This window comes from Periplaneta americana, chromosome 15, assembly GCF_040183065.1.
Source record: "Periplaneta americana isolate PAMFEO1 chromosome 15, P.americana_PAMFEO1_priV1, whole genome shotgun sequence".
In the NCBI taxonomy this organism is placed as follows: Eukaryota; Metazoa; Arthropoda; class Insecta; order Blattodea; family Blattidae; genus Periplaneta; species Periplaneta americana.
Window position 1 is genome coordinate 73,569,473 of NC_091131.1, and position 21,920 is coordinate 73,591,392.

Genomic DNA, 21,920 nt, shown 5'->3' on the forward strand with positions numbered 1-21,920 from the left:
TCATTCTTTAGTTTTATCGAATATACAAGCAGACTGTTCAGTCGTATTTCCTTCGATTATAAGGTTGCCAGAAAAATGACTTGTGCTGCAACTACACTAAAGTAAGCAGTCACGCTAGAAAAAAATTATCCCCTAACATATTCAGTACTTCAAAACGTGAGAAAGATTTACAAATTAGGTTGTTGCGACAAATTTCGTTTTCTAGTGAAACTTTCAAGAACAGCAATATTTTATTAGGAACTTTTGTCTAATATAGTTCATTTGAACAAATGTATTGTTTATTGTGGGAGGAAACAGATTAAAAATTTTAGTGGGTCTCTTCGTCAAGGTACAAATTAATAACGTGTTCTTAAGATTTAAGTCAGTATAACTCGACCGAAACGAGTAGAGACGCGGGCTTAATGTGAACTATCGCGATGTCGCTATACGAACGCAGGAGAAGTACAAGTGGCGCTCCAGGCTCCAGGACTCCACTGGCTTTGGTCGAGTAATACAAATGGATAATGGAAGAGTTTAAATGGTCAGTTTGCATTCTCTACAACACAATACAAATTGTAAGCGATTTACTCCCAGTTAATGTTGAAGTGTTTGTTTTAAAACTATTTTCTCACTTCGACATCTGTTTAGTATAAAAAAGGAAAGTATTCATATATATTTTCAAACTCCACGTATGGAATGTCATACTATAATAAAATTCACAGTTCCGATAAGCAAAAGCTTTAGAAAGTAAGCAAAATTATATGAAGTACTTAAACCTTATTTTCTGAATCAAGAAAAAGCTCCAACGGTTCTGAAAATAATTTTCCATCAATCTCTGTAGTAGTGTAGTGAATCATACTTGTTTTATGCACATTCTGCAGATTGCATTGAGCACGAAAATGTTAGAAACAAAAAGAAGAAAGGAAAAAGTATTGTTCGAGTGTTGTGTACTTTAAGGTCTACTTCCATGTACGTTTAAAGAAATACTTAGAAAGAGATTTTCGCTCTTTAAGCGTAAAGTTAATCTTTAACAGGAATGACATAAAGTTCCTTCAGGAAATGTTGTCGCTGTCTTGTGGATATCACTGTCTAAATATCAACCACAGAAGAAATTTGAGGAAAAAAAAAAGCCTGTATGTATCTGAATGGGAGGAACGTGAATAAAATTATCATCTAATTTCATTGTTAAGCCATTTGTCTTTTCTAAAGAAAATGATTAAATAACAACTCAGCAGTAATTCGGATGTTAGCATAATAAAAATGTGAATACGCATTCATCATTCTATTTTTTTCTTTTATACCAGACCAATCGGTAATTAACTTTGTGTCTATTTATGTCTAGCGTTAAAATTTATAAGCCTAGTTGAAATACTGGACATACATTTTTGTTAATGAAGAAGTAGTTATGCAGTGAAAGATATAAGGTTGGTCTGACAACTGTAGAAACAATAAAAATGCGCAGAATGGATTTCAATATAGCTTCAAGTGACCCTTCAATTTATACCTTGCAAAGAAAAGATTTCCAAGAGACGTCAAGGCATAAGAGAAATGTAAACTGAACAGACTCTATTCAGTAAAATTATCAGTAATAATAATGATGGTAACTAACATACGAGTATTTTCAAATAATAAATTAATAATTACAGAAGATGTTACAAAACATGAGAAATATATTGTAATTATAGATTAATACGAATTTATAGTACAGTATCATATGTAGGCCTACTATATGGCGGTTCTTTCTTGCATGGTAACCTTGATAACCATGCAGTGCGAGTAATAACCAGTATCGTACAACGAAAGAGTTGTGGAAGATGCCTTCACGCAAGCACGTAATCCTAGATTATCTTCACGAAACATCTACCACAACATGGTGCAGAATTCAGCTGCGTTACGGTAAGGATAGTCTCCATACCGATATTCTGGATCCAAACCACCAGATGTGTCCATAATATCAAGCATTCAATCATAACCAACTTAGTGTTGAAAATTAAGGGGCATATGTCTACTTCTCGGCCACTACGTACTACCAATACTGGAGTCTTGTAACCCTTTTGTAGTAGAATAGAAAATACGGAGTGATGCCTAATGTATAGTTTAAATATATACCACACCCATCTACCGATATTAAGCAAATCGTGTTTAACAACCTGTAAGTATTTCGACTAAAAATATTGAAGCAATACATATTTACTTACTTTGCTGCGTCGAGAATTCAGGCAGAAGTTCCACTGTCTCAGTGGAAACGGCCACTGCAACTGATGCAAAGTTCCTGCAGCAGTTGAAGATTCACACCTCAGCTTCATGCGAAAGGCATATTTCTGGGAAGACGTAGAGAAAAATCTGAAGAAGGAAAGACACAGAAAATAACTTGAGTTAAAAATTGTCCACTAGTGCACAATATTTATACAAGTGAACACAAGCAACAAACAGATTACTCTACGAATAAAAAGAAAGAAAGAGTATCTAGATTTTAAAGGCACAACGGTCTTGTTCTCACTGCCTGCAGAGGAAAGTATTGGTGCCATGTAAGTGACAAATGCTTTATCGTTACATATCATACTTTACACAGTAAAATTTAATGTCGAATGAATTGTGCCAATCACTGTATAATAAAGACCTCTCTTTCTCTTCCTTCATATGGAACGGCGAAAATTGGAGTGAGACAAGTAGTCAACAGCCTTATAGCTCACATAAACACTTTCTCTCAGCCTCAATTTTCCTTGCAATTACGCGTTTTTGGGTACCTTTTAAATGATTTTCCTCTAATTTCTTCCATTCATTCATTCATACATTCATCCATTGGTTCAATTATTCATCCATCCCTCTATCTAGCCATTTATTCATTTAAAAACAGTTATGCGAATATAATATGTCTATATTTATTTATTTTGCTAATAATTGTAACTTAAAATATAATAACTTATAAACAGAAAAACTTTAGCTCGCCCCTGAAAGAGTAGAACTCGTGCTCAGGGGCGCATTCCTGAATGGAAATTAAGAAGTATATTATACAATTTGTTTTATGTCTACTACGCAATAAGAATATATAAATTTAAATTTACAATTTTTCAATTTTTATAAAATCCATACATAACTTTTTACATTTAATACTAGAACTATTAGAATTGACAAGATTAGGATATTTAAATAAATTTGTTATACTATGTTCTTGGGCCTAAATTACTACTATGATTAAATACTGTAACAGTGTTGCATTTTGGTTCAAACAATCTTAAAGAAATCATACCTTTTGTTTCATAACTATGCAAATACAATTCAAAATTATTTCGATTTTTATGTATGAATTTTATTAATACAATATAATAAATGTGTCTTATTTTAAGAACATTAAAGTCTAAAAACAATTTTTGAGATGGAAAATCAATAGGTTTATGAAGACATATTTTAATTATTTTCTTCTATAATAAATAAAGTGGATTAAAATTGGATTTAAATATGCTACCCCATCCTATAATTACCGATTGAAATAAAGTTAAGTATATTGTGCGTAATAAACTTATTGACAAGTAATTCCTCAATAAAACAAAATGTATTATTTTACTTAATTTATTACAAAGGTAATTAATGTGTTGGTTCCATTTTAAATGATTGTCGAAAATTATGCCTAAATACTTAACTTCAGAGGACTCCTTAATAATCGGACATTTACACTGTATAAGGCAACAATTAGAATTAGGCCTATGTAATTTAATACTTAATATAGATGTAGGAGGGTTGTTACATTTTTCAGGTAATAATTCAGATATAATTTCAATTAAAACAAAATATTCCTTGCGGTCTCCGTAACAACTCAGTTTTAGTTTCTTTATCTTCTTATCATTTCACATGTCCAAATCAAAGCAATCCCTTTTGTTTAGCATAAAATATTCAGATTATCTTTCCCACCCATTATTTCTTTCATTGTTTCATTTCTAATGAATTTACTGATCATATTTCTGTGATAAATAAAATTTTAAGTAATAAAAGAGACTAAAATTCATATGTAGGCAGAAATGTTCGTACTGATGTTAAAGAGCTGGGCACCCCTGGGCACAGGTAAATATGCCCCAGATAAAGGGCACAGTCCAGATGAAAATGAATGGCTGCTTTGTCACTTTATTGCAAACACTAATAGCGACCCGCTAGGCTGCTACCGGGTTTGTGGCACAGAGACGCCCTGGGGGGGTCACGGGAACCCTCTCCGGTGGCGCCACTCAAATGACCCTGACCCGTGACCGGGTAACTGACCCCCTTCCTCATAGTCACTCCGAAGTACAAGACGAAACCGATCACCGCACTAACAACAACTCGTGCCTCATTATCACCGAGCTTACATAATGAATTGTGTGTGCTTCTTGAAACAGATACTTCTGCATTTAATGACGTTACATTGTTATCTTTCGGAAAATTAAATTAATTCAGTCACATCTGTGACTGCAAAAGGAGGGTCTTCTCATAGAATAAGTCAAATAATATGAAGGCACATCTGGATTAATATGAAGTGGTGGCTGTATAATATTTGATACATCGTGAGCTTTTATACTCGAGACTTGAATTGAAATGTCGGCGAATTTAAGGGAAGGTAAAAATTTGGTAATTTTTGGAAAAAAAAAAATCAAATCTTTCGTTTTCTGTAGAAAACGAAACTATGACGACTACTTTACAATTTGACCAAGTGTTATAATCCTACGGTGCACAGTGGTTCCAAATACAAATCTAGCAGGACAAAATTAATAACTCTTCTCGTTTCTAACAGATTTTCATAAAATTTTGTATATAGGTTACAAATGACATTCAGCATTTGCGTGTAAACTCTGATTACTATTGGATAAAATAAACCACCCTTTCACAAGGGTTGAATTTTAAAGAATTATAATAATTTTACAAAACCGATTTTCGCAGGGATTGGAACGAAATCACAAATGCATTATATACTATCTATTTAATTTTGCTGTGTGAAAGATGCTAAAAATACACAACAGTCGTACATATTGAGTCAAATATCATTTAATTTTTTTTTATAAAATAGCCTACATATTAATACAATTTTAACAAAACCGCTTACTCTGGTTAAATAAACCTACATTTGAAATATTTACAGATATTTTAGAGAGTTGTAACTCTATTAATTTTCAAACATAATCATCATCATCGTCATCATCATCACCATTGTGATCCTGGAGCTGTCTCAGTAGGTCTACAACAGAAGATACACTTTTTCTACTCTTTTGGCATTAGATACGAAGACTGCTTACCATCGGGCCAGAGGAAATTCCATCAAATCCATCGTCGTATCGGCTCTACAAAATTTGCGCGCGTGATAAGCTTATTCTCTGAAATTCTTGTAATTTGGTAATTTTGGTAATTTTTAGTAAAAAAAAATCAAATCTTTCGTTTTCTGTAGAAAACGAAGCTATGACGACTACTTTACAATTTCACGAAGTTTTATAATCCTACGGCGCACGGTTGTATCATTGAGGATCTAACATTCTAGAAGTGCTAAGTGCCAAAAAAACAATGTTCTGAGATACTGATGAAGAAAACACTGCGAAATGCATGTTGAGATACCTACAATACCGTATTTTGGCGCGCGAATGAGTCACAGTTGAGCTACGACAAAAACAATTTAGTATGATATTCTCATATGGATATTTATCTCTTAGACTGAATAAAATGAAATTTGAAAAATTGGCACTGAGCACGTTTAGAATGTTAGGTCTTCAATTACGCTATTTATTTTTAGAAAGACTGCTCTCATTAAGTTTAAAATGAATGCAAACTTTCAAATTTATTTTCCCGTACTATTTCTTTCGCCACTTCCTTGCATTCACATTGCTAAAGATTTCACAAATTTTATTCCAGAAAGCTGAAATTTTTATTATATATCCTTTAAGGTACATATTTAACAAAGTTGGGTTGCCATTAAACAAATATAAAATAATTTTTAACAAAAAATAAAATATGTGCTTGCATTTCTTAAACTACAGTTCACTCTGGATATAGTGAACTCGGTTATAGTGAACATTCGGCTACAGCCTAGTGAACCTAAATCGTTGGTCCCGACTCGCATACATTAAAAGTACATTAATATTTCCGTTCATAGTGAACCCTCGCTTCGGTTATAGCGAACCTTAAAAAATTGTAGTTAACCCTCAACTGGTATCGCTTTTTAAGTGTCCATTACGATATCAAGCAATATGGGTCTATATTGACCCATAGATACTAGTTGAGGAAAGAGTTGTTATCCTGACAAATTCTTATTTGAAATCAGACCTTGTATAAAATTTAAAGAATGTGTTGAGAACAACATTCTAAGTTTCTTACACCTTTAGTCAAAGGACAAATAGTATCATTGCGTTTTATGGAAATACCTACTGAAAAAAAAAAAAAATGTTATTTTGGTATTTTATTCTAACGCAAATTTGACAACTCCGCTTTTTTTCCGACTCGACAATGTGTGAGTGCCGATGGTATAGCGGCTACAGTGTCTTGTGACGTAGACATAAGAGTTTAACTTTGTAAAACATTATTGTTCAGCCACAGACATCTCAATTTCTTGTTTTCTGTGGTATAATAATTAAATTATATGCGTGTGTTGCTTTAAGATGACGACAATAAACGACACGCGTCACAACTATTACATAGGATAAAGGTATGCCCTTTGCACACCATAAAAACGCAGGCTGACATAGAGATAGAGCTCATACTGTCATGATTTAGAGACTTACACACTAGAATAAGGTAGTGTGGTCAAGCTCCGAATGCTTTTACCCCCGAGAAAGTCCCGGTACTCAATTTGATAGGAGGCTGAGTGAATCTCGGGACCGAACTTGAAGTTCTGGAAACGAAAAAGTTTCCCTGCCTCCCGGGATAGAACCCCGGCAGTTCGTAGTGAGTTGCTTTACCAACTGAGCTATTACTTTCGTTTAAAATGTCACTCTTATCAAGACCCTGATTCCATACTGGCAAAAACTATGTAGAGTGCGGAAAAACAAATTTCATAAAGTTATGGGAATAAAAGAAAGTGCGTGTACTAAACTAAGTACTGTACTTTCAGAATACGAACAAGGGGTCGCAAACGCTTCGTTACGGAGCGATATGCGTCAATGTTAAAGCGCAAATGCATGAAGGTGATATAAAAAATTGAAATTTTAATCATGGATGCAGGTGTTATGAAGTTCATCACTGTAATCTAACATCTCTATCATTTGGGTTTTGATGTACTGTGACTATTCAGATGTTATGGAGTTGTTCATGTGATGCAGATCATCATAACACCTTCATACATGAGTAAAACTTCAATTTTTTTAATGTAATATATCATCTGTATGTGGATACCTGGAAACAAAACCCTTATTTTAGCAAATTAATGGATTGAATGCACAACATGTTTATAAAATATTCAAAATTATCCCTATTCACATTATGACAACGCAGGGGCACAACAAGTATTGACACGATCACCGAAAGCCATGAGGAGTAGCCTGGATTAGCTGCATCTATTAAAGGCATAATGCGCTGTACTAAGGTTTCTTCATCCTCAATTGATGTGTTCTAAATTGCGTCCTTCATTGTACCCCAGAGGAAATAAATCTAGTGGACTTAAGCCAGATGATTAGTCGCAAAACATATTTCACTAACTCAGCTTCAAAGGCGATTACCAGGCAGCGCATTTTCGTTCCCTAACAAGTTAGGAAAGTTATGGGTTAATATATCCTGGAGTTTTAGGGTTCAAACTGACCCTAAATGCTTACGTCGGACGCTACAAAAGGTATAACCAAGTTCGGTACATAATAATGATAATAATGATGATAATAATAATAATAATAATAATAATAATAATAATAATAATAATAATAATAATAATAATGGAGCATTGGAGCATGACAACTGTAAGTGGGATTGCTTGCTTACAATTTACTTACAAATGGCTTTTGAGGAACCCGCAGGTTCATTGCCGCCCTCACATAGGCCCGCCATTGGTTCCTATTCTGTGTAAATGGGATTGCTACTAAATTGAAATGGTCTGTCCAGCTACTTTTTAACCATATAAACGCACTAACACTGCGAAATTTGCTCTCTACAAAATATTAGTGCTACATATGACAATAGAATTACATCGATAATAATACTGAACTATAGTAGTATATATATACAATATACTTATATTATAGAACACAATACACACATGATACACATTAATTGTAAACACTCTATATACAATATATAGGCTAAAATTAATTCATTTAACGAAACCAACTCCGTTACGGCGAACAAAAACATATATTCTGAGATTATGAAATTCATATCTTTTACTATAACTGCCAGCAAAAATTTGTTTAAGCTGAGAAAATGTTCTTTCTACATCACATGACGTTACAGGGACATAATAATTATAGTAATAATAGTAATAATAATAATAATAATAATAATACTAATAATAATAATAATAATAATAATAATAATAATAATAATAAAAATCAATATACAAATTAGCAGTATTTACATTTTACACAATATATACAAATAATTAATTTATCACCGAAGCAAAATGTGATTTTAGAACAGATAAATTCCTTTTCATACTTAGGATGTAATATATTATACGAAGGAGAGAATGATGTAAGCAGAACAATTAACAAATTTTTACAAATATTAGGACTGCTAAACCATACCCTAAAACCAAGTTTCGTACAGAAACATTCCAGAATAAAGCTATATAAAATTCTTGCACTACCATCTCTCATCCACTGAAGCGAAATTTGGGTTCTGAAACAAAGAGATATCAGCAGATTAAGAGCAGCTGAAATGAAATATCTGCGACGAACTGCAGGATACACACTTCTGGACCACAAGAGGAACGAGGATATACTCCAGGAACTCAACATGCAACCATTAGAAGAAAAATTTCAGAATACAGAAATAGATGGCTTGAACACATTTCTCGTATGGACGCTGGCCGGACACCCCAAGAAATGCTAAAATATCACCCTCAAGGATGACGACGACCTGGACGTCCACAGAAACGTACATTGGCTCCTGTACAGCTGGAACCGAAACAGGCCAACAATGGCCTAATTTCGTGCCTGGAATATTATGATGATGATTAATTTATCAAAACCTACCCCACTGCAGTGAACGAAAACATATATTCTGAGGTTATGAAATGCAGATCTTTTACGAACATCACATACAATTTATTTAATCTAAGAGAATGTTCTTTCTACGTCATATGACGTTACAGAGGCATATATATAATACAATACATCATTGTTATTTAATAACCCAATGCGTACCTGCTTGCAATTCTACCCTGTTTATGCATCCACGTGACGTAATAGATGTACCAGAAGAAACTACTCGATCCGCTGTATGTTTGGGAACGGAAATGCGCTGCCCAGTGATTACAAGTAGCACCTTGAAGATATTTGACCCTTGTTTCTACCCTCAAAATACTTCGTTTGGCACATCCTTTTTATTCTAAAATTTTCTTTTGTTCCTACCCTCAAAATACTTCGTTTGGCACATCCTTTTTATTCTAAAATTTTCTTTAAACCGTTTTTTCGAACACTATTTACTTTAATGCTAAATGACAACAAAATATTCTTTATTTGAATAAAAATTGATAAATAAAGTTCTGATTTGTAGAATTGCTACGAATAGTTAAAAATTGTTTCATGTAAATTTTATGTTTTAGTAAGCTATTCAAGTGTAATTGCATATTTATAGAGAATACGATACCTGTAGTGTATCTTTGCATTCATCTGCAAGCATGTTTCAATATGTGTTTATACATACACGTTTGGGGTACAATTACATATAACTAACATGTGTACTAATTTTAATAGTAGTGATTTCAATTCATAAAACTTTCATTAGCTACGTGGGACTAAGAGAGACATGATTTGTTGCCATTTTCGGAAACTATATTTAAAATAGTGATAGTAAACGGAAACGTGATGTTTTCTTTCATGTTATTTCCTTGTTCTATAATTTATTAACTTCTAGAATCCTACACAAGAGTTCGTTACACTTACGTCGGTCGTTGAGCTTATAAATTAAAATTTAATTGCTGGAGTGAATATAAAACACGAGTTTTATACCACTTTTCTCATTGTCTGCACATGCGTTGTTTTATTTATAGAATTTTTAAGCTCTAGGAGATCCTTAAGACATAATGAATTTAGAAATAACGGACGATATTCTGGAGACTGATTTCATAATTATATTTAATGCTACAAGCATAGTTATGTTTAATGATAATGTGCGAAGTTTATTAAAAAATAATAATAAATTACTAAATTATGTGTTAAATGAAATGAAAGGCGTTATAGTAATTGATTCGAAAAAGTCTCTTATTATTTAATGGCTACTTAAGAATGTACGGAAGAGACTTAGGTTTTTCCGATGCTATCGCAGTAGTGACTTTATTTAACATAACCTTTCAACTATACGCTATATAGAGGCGGCGAGAGAGCCATAATGACAAAAGTAAAGTAATGGTGTAATGAAAATTGTATAGAAAACAGAAGTAATCCCAGACAACTTTTCACACAGCGGTTCGTTTCCACAAATTATGACTGTAACAAAGTCTGTTTAAATCTTTTGTTACTACCACAACAAAAAGTAATAGTTTTGTACACATTTCTGCGTATGCAAACTAGACCTTTTCTGAATGCAGCGAAATAAAGTTACTTTTCTACTCCCATATTAAAATTAACTGATTTAATGTGTGTTGTCTAAATCGAAATTAAGGTTAATTTCGATACAGGTTTTCATTTCCGTTCGTCAAGCGTCGTCTCGTATATTACTTCATATTCGTGTCATAATAGCTAGCATTACATGATCGTTGCATAATAATATTATCTTATCCTAGTGTTTATCAAACTATTCGTAACTATCAGAAATAGTTCATTACTTCACATGTGAAATAATGTGTTGATTAGAAAAAAACATTTCATTTACTCGTAGGGGAGAGTCGGGTAGTATCGGACATCGGGTAATATCGGACAGTGAGTTTCTTTCATCTACCACACGATGATAGTACCTGATTGACATGGTTACGTTTCTGTGATGTCTCATAGAGAAACGTAACCATGTCATTCAGGTACTACCATATAGTGGTAGATGAAAGAAACGCACTGTCCGATACTACCCGATGTCCGATACTACCCGACTCTCCCCTATGTCTGACAGGAAACTTAGCAACAAACGAATTTTTACATCACGCTATGGCTTTTACAATTCATTATGGCCAACTAATATTATATACATATAAGGTAAATAATTAGGTAAATAATTACAATAATTTCTACGATAAGATGAAACTTTGCATATTATACGTGGCTAAAAGTCCATTTTGTGTTTGTGAGAAATTATGACACGCCACGAGTTCGTATCATAAATATCTCACTTACATAATGGCCAATTTCAGCCACTTATAAGATAAATAACAATTATCACACGCTTCGTGATCTGCTCTATTAGCTTATATCATAGTTACCGTAACAACAGAATGCTTTTACTATAAATGAGCCGTTCAGAGCAGAAGTGGTGTAAGTCAAAATTGGGTAATTAGGTTTAAAGTAAAAATTCTGTAAAATACAGCGCAAAGTAGCAATTTATATGTCTTTCGTGCTATCCACTGACTACTAATAGTTTAAATAAATAGAATATTAATTGCTACTTTGCGTTCTATTTAACCTTCATTACCCATTTTCGACTTACACCATTTCTGCTCTCAACGACTCAAATGTTAAAAATCGATCCATGACCTAGCTACTACAAACTGCCAGGAATTCTATTCCTTTTGCATAAGATAGGGCTTTATCATGAGAGTAGAACAAATTCCTTTTAGAAAATGTGTATTTTTGTTATCCTAATACATAGAATTATGTAGTGTGGCGTGGACTTTTTGCACTGGTAAAAAAGTTCCGCTTTACACAAAATTTACTTGCATTACTTACTACTAATTAATGATTATTTCCTATTAGCTATACCGGTACACTACTGCTCTCTGTCATGGACATGCAGCATGAAGGAATGTCTTTAACGTAAAGGTTAGAAATGAGGATTTTAAGGCAAGTCTCAAATTATAATCAAATGGATGAAAGGAATGCGCTAATATGAACATAAATAGAATATTTGCCTCAAATATAGGCTAATATAATAGAGAATATGAAGATATCTGGAAAGACTGCGTTAATAATTAGGCATAGGTAACTAAAATAATAATGAAACGAAAAGTAGAAGAAAAATAATTTTATGTCGACTAAAATGGAGTCTAATGGTTTTTTCCAGTGGGAGTTTATAAAGGACAGTCCTCCTTCAGCCAATAACCTGCAGGAGCTACAGCGTCGCATCACAGCTGCGGTGCAGGCGAAAGATGTTGGCACGCTGCGCAGAGTGTGGGAGGAATTGCCTAGATGTATGCTGTGTGATCAGAGGTTCACATATCGAGAACTTGTGAAGTATCAAACAAAACTTATATTTCCTATTTGTCAGCACTTACTGTGTTGCTGTAGCATTAACAATTACAAAGAAATAGTATTGAGAAATCGAAACACTCATTTTGGGACACGTTGTAGTAAGAGCGTCAGCTGACTGGCCGTGTTACGAAACCACAATACTTGTGTTACTGGATGGGCCCCGGGCAATGCAGAAACGCAGGGGACCGGCGTCTTCCGTATTAGCGGTTGCTCCTGGTCGCATGCGATCTTGACACGCACTATTATGAAAGAGTACGTGCGATAACAGGGTCATGGCATTGCTGAACCCCTAGGACCTCTTCTTTGATGCCATTTATTTCCCTTTCAAATTATTGTTTCTTTTTGTTTTAAATTTTCGTTATTAATTTTCAGCCGAAAACGTGTTTGCACGTTTAACTTTGCACAGATATCGAGATTGTGTATTGGAGTTGTGACCTTGGTATAATGGTTTTATTGGTTATTGAGGCAATGCTTTGCTCATCTCACATCACTGAAATTGAATCTTGTGCTCTGGCCTGACATTACCCCGTCCTTCCAAACTCTAAACTCGCTACGGCTTAACGAACGTAGAAATTTTCATTCTCTTGTTCTCCTTTTCCAAGTCCTTCACACCTCTACACCTACCTACTTTGCCTCCCGTTTCACTTACCTGTCATCATATCATAACCTCTTCACACGCACGCAAAACAGCCTCATACTAGCCATACCAACACATAAGACATCATCGTATTCATCATCATACACAATCTCGCTTTCGCGCTTGTGGAATACTCTACCCAGTAACATCAGAGACTGTCGGAATTTAGTAGCGTTCAAAACCAAACTTGTGAAGCATTTTCTTACTACGTAAGTCTAATTTTTAGTTAGTTAATAAATTTTTTTTTCCCTCTTAATTTTTACAATGAACTGTCTAGCTTTTATTACTCTGTTAATCTTTTAGTACTTTGATTTTTAATGTATTTGTAAATTTAATATTAATTGTAATTATAATTGTCATTGTATTCTTAACATTGTAGTTGTAATCCCCTGGTAGAGGGGAAGAGAAGGCCTGATGGCCTTATCTCTACCAGGTTAAATAAATAAATAAATAAATAAATAAATAGAGTTAACAGGGCTCTAAAAATTCTTGAGATTAAGTTGTGGTTATTGTTACCACTAGAGCTAGGAAGTTGGTATCAAAACTGTTAAGTTGTGTGAGCCTGGACTATATCTCTACCGAGTGAAAAGTAATATAGCGTTTCTCGGTGTCAGTGAAGCAGAATGACTAACATGTACAGTCGGGTGATAACCAAACATGTGCTCCACTCGGTAGGCAAGCGCCTCAGCCGATAGATCTACGACGGTGGCTAATATGTTCTATTAGAACATAGTATAATATTAATAAAAGCATACCGTAACATAATTTGAAGTATTCGTAACAAGCTGTTTTTTACGGTGATGAATTGTTAGCCCTTCGCCCAACCCCCAAGCTGGAGGACCACCCCTCATCGGCTGTCCGCGACTGCTTATTCAACATATTCTTTTGAAGAGGTGGAGAAGTTAAAATATCTTGGAGCAACAGTAACAAATATAAATGATACTCGAGAGGAAATTAAAGACAGAATAAATATGGGAAATGCCTGTTATTATTCGGTTGAGAAGCTTTTATCATCCAGTCTGCTGTCAAAAAATCTGAAAGTTAGAATTTAAAAAAAAGTTATATTAGCGGTTGTTCTTTATGGTTGTGAAATTTGGACTCTCACTTTGAGAGAGGAACATATATTAAGGATGTTGAGAATAAGGTGCTTATACCTGGTAAGGTTTAACTTGTCTCAGTAGCAATAAAACCAAGTCCCTTCAAATGAGGGTGGAGATTATAGGAGGGTTGTAAATTTTCAGGATTCCTTTCAAAGCCTTGTTATTGTACAGGCTACCGGAACTCAGTTTCTTGAAAGACAAGCTCAGTGACGGAACTATAGGGAAGACCAGGTAACTTGATACCCTAAGGGTGAAACCTAACCATTTTTCCCCCATTACTACAAATGCTAGTGGATTATGGTGATTTTCTAGTTTGAAGGTTGAATTTTCTTTTGCCAACTTCGTTTCGAATTTCGATACTGACAAATACTATAAATGGTAGTGATTTTGTAACCGGTATGTTGGCAGCTGAGGCAAATATCGACAATATTTGCCGGTACTGGAGTTCCATGAAATTAAAATTGTACTAGATTTCTCAGCCGGTTACTGGACGATAGTGAAATTCGAACTTATTAATAATTAATTAATATTAGTATTAATATTAATACATTATAGTTATGTTATGTGTTGCGTTGTGGTTATAATTCAAGAATAGTCAGATAAGTACGAATGAATATAATATACTTGGGCGTGATAATGCACGTGGGTAATGGATAGAAATATTATTTCAAATTTTAATGAATTTCTTTCGTGTTTAGATTTTTATTACTATGTCAAAAAAATGAAATAGTGTTGCAGTGACTCCTCCAAGGAAGAAAATGTGTGGCATTCAGAGTACGCTTCAGAAATCTGTAGTTCACGTGTATAATGAGTTGAAGAAAGAAGGTAATGAAGAAGGAATTATGCTAACGGAGACAGCAATTACAACCAGAATAGGACAATTATTAGGAGTAAGTATTCTTAAGCATACATTTCAAAGTGGTATTCAGTTTTAGGAGTTTGCACTAATAATTTCATGATTGTGGTCAAACAAAACAAATTTTTAGGTTAGGCCTAATGTTTAATCAAGTCAGTGATTTTCATATTGCCAAACTAAATACATTTAAGATACTGTAATACTGCAGTAGGTGATAGCTTAAATACATTTACAAATTAGACGAACAAGTAATCAAACAGCACGAAAGTAAATTTCCAGTTTTCTCTTTTGGTATTAAATTAACCGTTCAGATCACAATTTACATGCCACATCGGCCGAAGAAAATACAAGTCATATTGTAATTATTAACTTGATATTGCAGCAAATATTACATGAATGTTGGCCTGTTATGGTGCTTAAAAATAATTCAGTTTTATATAATAACTATATAACATACTCTATAAAGCATAGGAACGTTGACGCTGGCTGAATAATTTATTCATGACTGGTCTAAGTAATATTAAATATGGTGTTTCTTCAGAAAAGCTACCCCACCCAAAGTACTTGTTAAGATATAACACTCGAGAGGATGAGGACGCACTACTGGGAAACTAACCATTTCTCTTCGTCCTGGACCTCTCGCATGTTATATTGGTAATTAGTAACAAGTTTGAGGGAGGGACTACAACAATGCATTAGAATATACAGGTAAGTGTCAAAGGATTTTTGTGCTGAAAGTATTTGTGGCTGTGCACTAAAACCACGTGTTCATCACTATGTAAATATCACAGAAATCAATTAAACAAAATAAAATTATGCCTTCTTTGGTGTAGCTTTTCTGGAGAATTACCTAAATATTAGCCTACTTAAACCTATCGTAGACCCAACCTAACATGTTGATCATTTTCTATTCATATAGCTGTAAATGTTGGTATTATGCATGAATTTTATGATATAACAATTTTTAGAAGTATTATGTTATTGTTTGTTATTACAGCTTGGCTTAACTACAGCCACGAAAGTGATCAATTCACACAAGGGGACCCCACTCGTGACACTAGGAAAACATAGACTACGTAAACATCCAGTGACTGATGCTGATGATTTTACGGAAGATGCAATTGCGAGATTTATTTATGACAAGTTACATAAAGGTAGGGAAGTTACAGGAATTATTGTGTTGATTTATGCAATGTAATTCTGATATTAGTCATAGGCCTATGTATAAAAATATGGCATAATTTTCATTTACTGTTACAGGGGAAGTACTAACAGCAGCAAAAGTTCTGGAACGTATGAATGATGATTATGAAACATATTTATTTAGAGTATCCTTATCATCGGTGAAAAAAATTTTGAAAGAGATGAAATTTCTATGGAGCAAAGGGGATCCTTATACACATGTATGAGAAAGTGATGTTATTCGTTTTTAAGAGAATATATAAGAAATGTGGAGCGTGAGAACCCTAAACCCGTAGTATTCTTGGATGAGACTTGGATTTTTATGAATGGTAAATTTCAATGTATTGTGAGACATTGAGTGATTGAATTTTTTACTAACAAATAGATTAACACTTATGTGGAATATGAAATTGCAATTAATATAGGCTACTAGTAATGAATTCAGGTGGGAACAACATGTTTTGCAATTAATAGTTTCATATTATAACTAGAGGTTAGTTATAAAATTCTTGAACGGTTTTCCTGTCTTTAAAATTTTTGTGTCTCTTAGAGTGTCAATGTGAATTGCTTTTCTCTCTCTGTTTTTTTAAGTATGATCACCCACTTATTCATGAAATAAACCAGGTGAAGTTTCCAGTGACATGAATGGTGTTATTCATAGACCAACAAATGAGGGTGGAAGATTAGATGCCGGAACGAAAGGTGGATTTATACTCGGTAAGTTATATTGATTTATATTTTACGTAAATTTGGCAAGAGTAATTTTTTAAATCAGGGTACAAAAATATAAAAATTGGTGACTAAATAAAAACGTGGGAAAGCCTTTCACCAAAGAGGATCTCATGTCATGTTATGTTATGTTATGTTTTATTTTCTTTATTTAAATGCTGTGAATTCATGTGACGTAATTATATGCCCAGGTATAATTTTTATTGCAGGTGCTGATTTAATTTTTTCATGCAATTGAAAGAAAAGTCAGGACTACCATAGTGCTATGAATAGCCCTGTAGTTGAGAAGTGGGTGCAAACACAATTGTTGACCTGAGAACATTAGGGCAATGCGTTATTGTCATGGATAGTGCTGCATATCATAGCAGACTTGTGAAAAATCAGCCAACAACAAAATGGAGGAAAGAACAGCTACTGGTGATTGCAACTGAATATAATAGATTTGTTGTACTAAATGATAAGAGTTGTACTAAATGATAAGAGTTGATGGTGTGAAATCACCTTTTGATATTACATTGCAATATTAATTTCCATACTTTACAGTCATTATTATTATTATTATTATTATTATTATTATTATTATTATTATTATTATTATCTTTACTACTACTACTACTACTACTACTTATAGATGCTACTTTTTTCTTTCAGGTGAAATTGAATCTACATAAGAATCCTAAAACAACAGAGCCTTGCCAATTACTGTTCTGAAGCTGCCTTGTCTTATGTGTTGTGTCTATATACAATTAATTCTTTCAGTTTTTTTTTCCCCTTTAATGTAATGAAGTTGTTGGTTGATTGATACCAAGTGTTCAGCAGTTGATGTCATTTGTTATCTTGCACTCCAATATTTAACCAGATGATTGAAAGCTGTGTAAAGTTAAACAGTCAAGACAATGATCCATATCTTCATTGAGATTTCAGAAATGGCATGGGGAGATTCTGAAATATCAGTTCTTTGTAAATATTTGAGACAATCATGGCCTGTGATAATATGAGTACTGCCACTGTAGATTTTCATAGAAGTTCAGTTATTAAATTAGGTGTATTATTTTTACTATGTATTGTACTATATTTTTGTTTCGCTTAATTGATGAATTATATATGCTGTAAATTGAATAGTAGACTGTAGGTCTATAGCTTAACTGATGAATTGTATGTGCTGTAAATTAAATAGTAGGCTGTATACCACAAGTGATGAATTGTTTATGCTTGTAATGTGAAGTAATTTGCATGATATTTATTATCAGTTTCTGTATATTTCAACTGATTGAATTGTTTATACTTTTAAATTGAATTAACTTGCTTGCTATGTATTATATTTTATAGCTTAACTGATGAATAATTGTTTAGGTTTGTCAATTTAATAATCTGAGTGCCATGTACTTCATATTTTTAGTGGAGCCACCAATATAGCTTAGTCAGTAGACTCGTTGGCCTGCAAATTCAGAGCTGCACTCGAGGGTAGTTTGGATCCCCCATTTGGTCTGATTAGTTGGTTTCTTCTGAGGATTTTCCTCCATCGTGGAGCAGACGCCGGATGGCCTATTGCAATTTTTTCATTTGCTTTAGAATCATTCCGATTTTTGTTACCACATTGTCATGTTCTGATCTTGTTATTCTTTTAACAGTGTGGTAAGATGCAGGTATAGATAACCTTACAGTAATTTTGCTACCTTTCAGCTACCTCATTACCTCCCACTCCATAAAGTTCATGGATCCACGGAAGTACCAGTCGTCGATGTAATTCGACCATTTTGCTTAAAATATTAAAACACTGTAAAATATTGAGATTTCATGCTGTTACGTCCATTACTGCAGCAAGAACATCTGATTTTGAATCTGATAGTATGACAGCCTTCTCAGATTTATGAAGTCGATACTGGAGATTTTGTAAGCTTAAAAGTGTATCTAAATTTTCACTATCAAAATTAGTCAGTGTTTGAAGTTAGTTAGTTAGTTAGTTAGTTAGTTAGTTAGTTAGTTAGTTAGTTAGTGGCGTTTAAAAAGGGCGCGTCAGCTACTATGGCTATTTGCGCCCTTATCTAAAATCTTTCACTAAACACAAACACAATACAATAACCAGAATGTTTAAAAAGCTAAAAAGCGTTGTCACGGTTAAAATGGGGCAAACAAGTGTTTGAATATAATTCCCTGTAAAAGGGAATATACTGGTATTGTACTACAACACCACTACATCTATGGCTTGGTAAACAGGATCCATCTATAAAAAATACTGTATGTAGTCACTCACTGACCAGATCATTTATCGTTTCTAATGATTTTTAAAATGTCTGGAGAAGTATCACATTTCTTAACATCATCTGTTAAAGTTAACTTATATACTATTCATTTTGAAATAACTTGGGATTGTGTTTTATTAGTAAAGTTTCCCTTAATTGAGCAAGTTTGAGTTCTCCAAGTAGAGTCAAAAAGTCTGTTGGGATTTTGGCTCAGTTTATTAATATTTGTGGACTGTGATTTTTTGTTCTAGACAACCATATTATCTGCAAATGATGAGATTATCATAAGATCTATTTCTTTAGTTAGACCATCGACATTAATATTGGAAAATGTATTCCTGAAAACAACAATGTGGGAAGCCCAGATGAATCTGTCTCTATTTACATATTTGTGACAATGAATCAAATAATCAAGTCACTGACCCAGTGTAACACTTTATCATGGACACCCTAAGTTTGCAATTTCTTAAGTGATTTATATCTACAGAGCCATATGATCCTTGAAAATAAATTAAAATTGTTAAGTTGTTTTGTTTTCTGTTTAAAATATCTTTAATATCTTGACTAAAATTTAAAATCTGTCCATTTGTTGAATGCAATTCTCTAAAGTCAACCCAATAAAATGAAAGTTAGTTACTAGATTCCAGGAACCAATTCAATCTATGAAATCATCTCTTCCATAATTTTGGCTATCATACTAGTAAGTGGTATCTGTCGATAACTCGAAAAGATATTAGTTGAATAATTGCTTTTCAAAATTGATGTTATGATAGATTTTCTCCAGACAGATATTGTATTTTAGATGAGATTACAAGATAAAAGTAGTGAGTTTGCTTGTTTGCCAACATGTTTAAGAAAATCAGCATGAGTATTGTCTGGACTTGGAGATGTTTTGGGTCTTATGTTATTAAATTAATAGTAATATTCAGTTCTTGATTAAATATTGTTATATAAAGTAGATAGTAGATTTAATATTTCTTTCAGTTTTTCCTTAATAGTCTGACGTACACAGATAAAACTAACAACCACACCACCAACTAATCTAATAGAAATTAAAATATAATTAAATGTAGTAAAAGTAATTAAAATTATAAATACACGTAATAAACCATAACCCCCTAATTTCAACAATATATACTATTTTATTCCCTTTTACAGCTTGTAGATAATTATTAATTATAGTTATTACTTATTAGCATAATATTTATTGAACTTATTGGCTATTTCACTTCGTTTGAAAGATGTTATTGTGTACAAAAAGCATTTTTTGATGATCGTTTCATGCTGTATGTTGTGTATAAATCTATGATTTCTGGCCATCTGTTCTGTGTAATCCATCTTTTGTATAGAATTAATAAAATATTCTTTTGGTAGTAATTATTTTATTAATTGAGTATTTAATTTTCACCAGCTCACATTTCTTGAATCATTTGCTTTTTCTTATTTAAATTTAGGACACAAGAGCCAAAAAGAGACTTCACAGTTATGTATCATACATTTTTTCAATGACAGACGTGGAGTTGCAGAAATAATAAGTGTAAGTGTAGCATTATTAAGCAATTTACAAACAAATGAAATCTTTAAAAAGGTATCTAGAAGTGAAATTACTTATGGCTTTTAAGGACCAAAATTATTTTTGTAAGTTGATTTATTATTATTTCAGTTTTAGCATAGTTGTATTATCCATTTCCTTACTAATTTCAAAAGATAATCAGAAGTTCATTCGAATTCCAACCAAAAGTCAATTGGTTATTAATTTATCTACCTTTAGGAAGTACAGTATATGTACGCTGGAATCTTTGAAGTGAAGTGACAATAATTTAATTGGTCTTGGAACAGATTTGATTCTTGAATATTATATACTATACTTTGTTGTATATTTACGTCTAGTAACCTATTAATGCTAATACTAATAATAATGTAAAGGAATAAAAGAATAGAACATAGCAATACATTTCTCATTATTATTGAAACTATTTAGAATAACCTTCCAACATTAAGGTAAAGCACGGTGAGTAAAGAAGTCATTCAGTACATAGGATCGTGATTTTACTACATGTGGTGATATCTGGTAACAGTTGGCAACACTGACAAGGCGGAAATATTTGCTGTTTGGGAACTGAACTTACGTGATCCTCACTATACACAGTGCGAAGAGAGATATTTTGTAACTTTATTTTGCGCTACATCGCTCCAGTCCCCCATCACCATAACAACACAGACGAAGTAAGACATATCTCCTTTCTCTCTCTTTTCACAGTGAGACAAGATACATCACACAGACATTAGGAAAATATTTGGGGCTAAAAGGGAAGAAGTTACAAGAGAATGGAGAAAGTTACACAACACAGAACTGCACGCATTGTATTCTTCACCTAACATAATTAGAAACATTAAATCCAGACGTTTGAGATGGCAGGGCATGTACCACGCAAGGACGAATCCAGAAATGCATATAGTGTGTTAGTTGCGAGGCCAGAGGGAAAAAGACCTTTAGGGAGGCCGAGACGTAGATGGGAAGATAATATTAAAGGATTTGAGGGAGGTGGGATATGATGATAGAGAATGTATTAATCTTGCACAAGATAGGGACCTGTGACGGGCTTATGTGAGGGCGGCAATGAACATTCGTGTTCCTTAAAAGCAAGTAAGTAAGTATACCGTAACATAATAATAATAATAATAATAATAATAATAATAATA

The 21,920-nt window shown here is 33.2% G+C and overlaps 1 long non-coding RNA gene across 2 annotated transcripts; it reads left to right on the forward strand.

Moving 5' to 3' along the window:
* Nucleotides 1-14,480: 14,480 nt before the first annotated feature.
* Nucleotides 14,481-20,569, forward strand: LOC138715133 (uncharacterized). Of its 2 annotated transcripts, XR_011336163.1 has the most exons (7): nucleotides 14,485-14,810; nucleotides 14,938-15,097; nucleotides 16,061-16,217; nucleotides 16,324-16,574; nucleotides 16,837-16,962; nucleotides 17,184-17,391; nucleotides 17,626-20,567. It is a non-coding gene; the product is annotated as an uncharacterized lncRNA (long non-coding RNA). The 2 variants fall into 2 exon arrangements; XR_011336162.1 differs by having other exon boundaries at nucleotides 14,481-15,097; nucleotides 17,626-20,569.
* The last annotated feature ends 1,351 nt before the right edge of the window (nucleotides 20,570-21,920 follow it).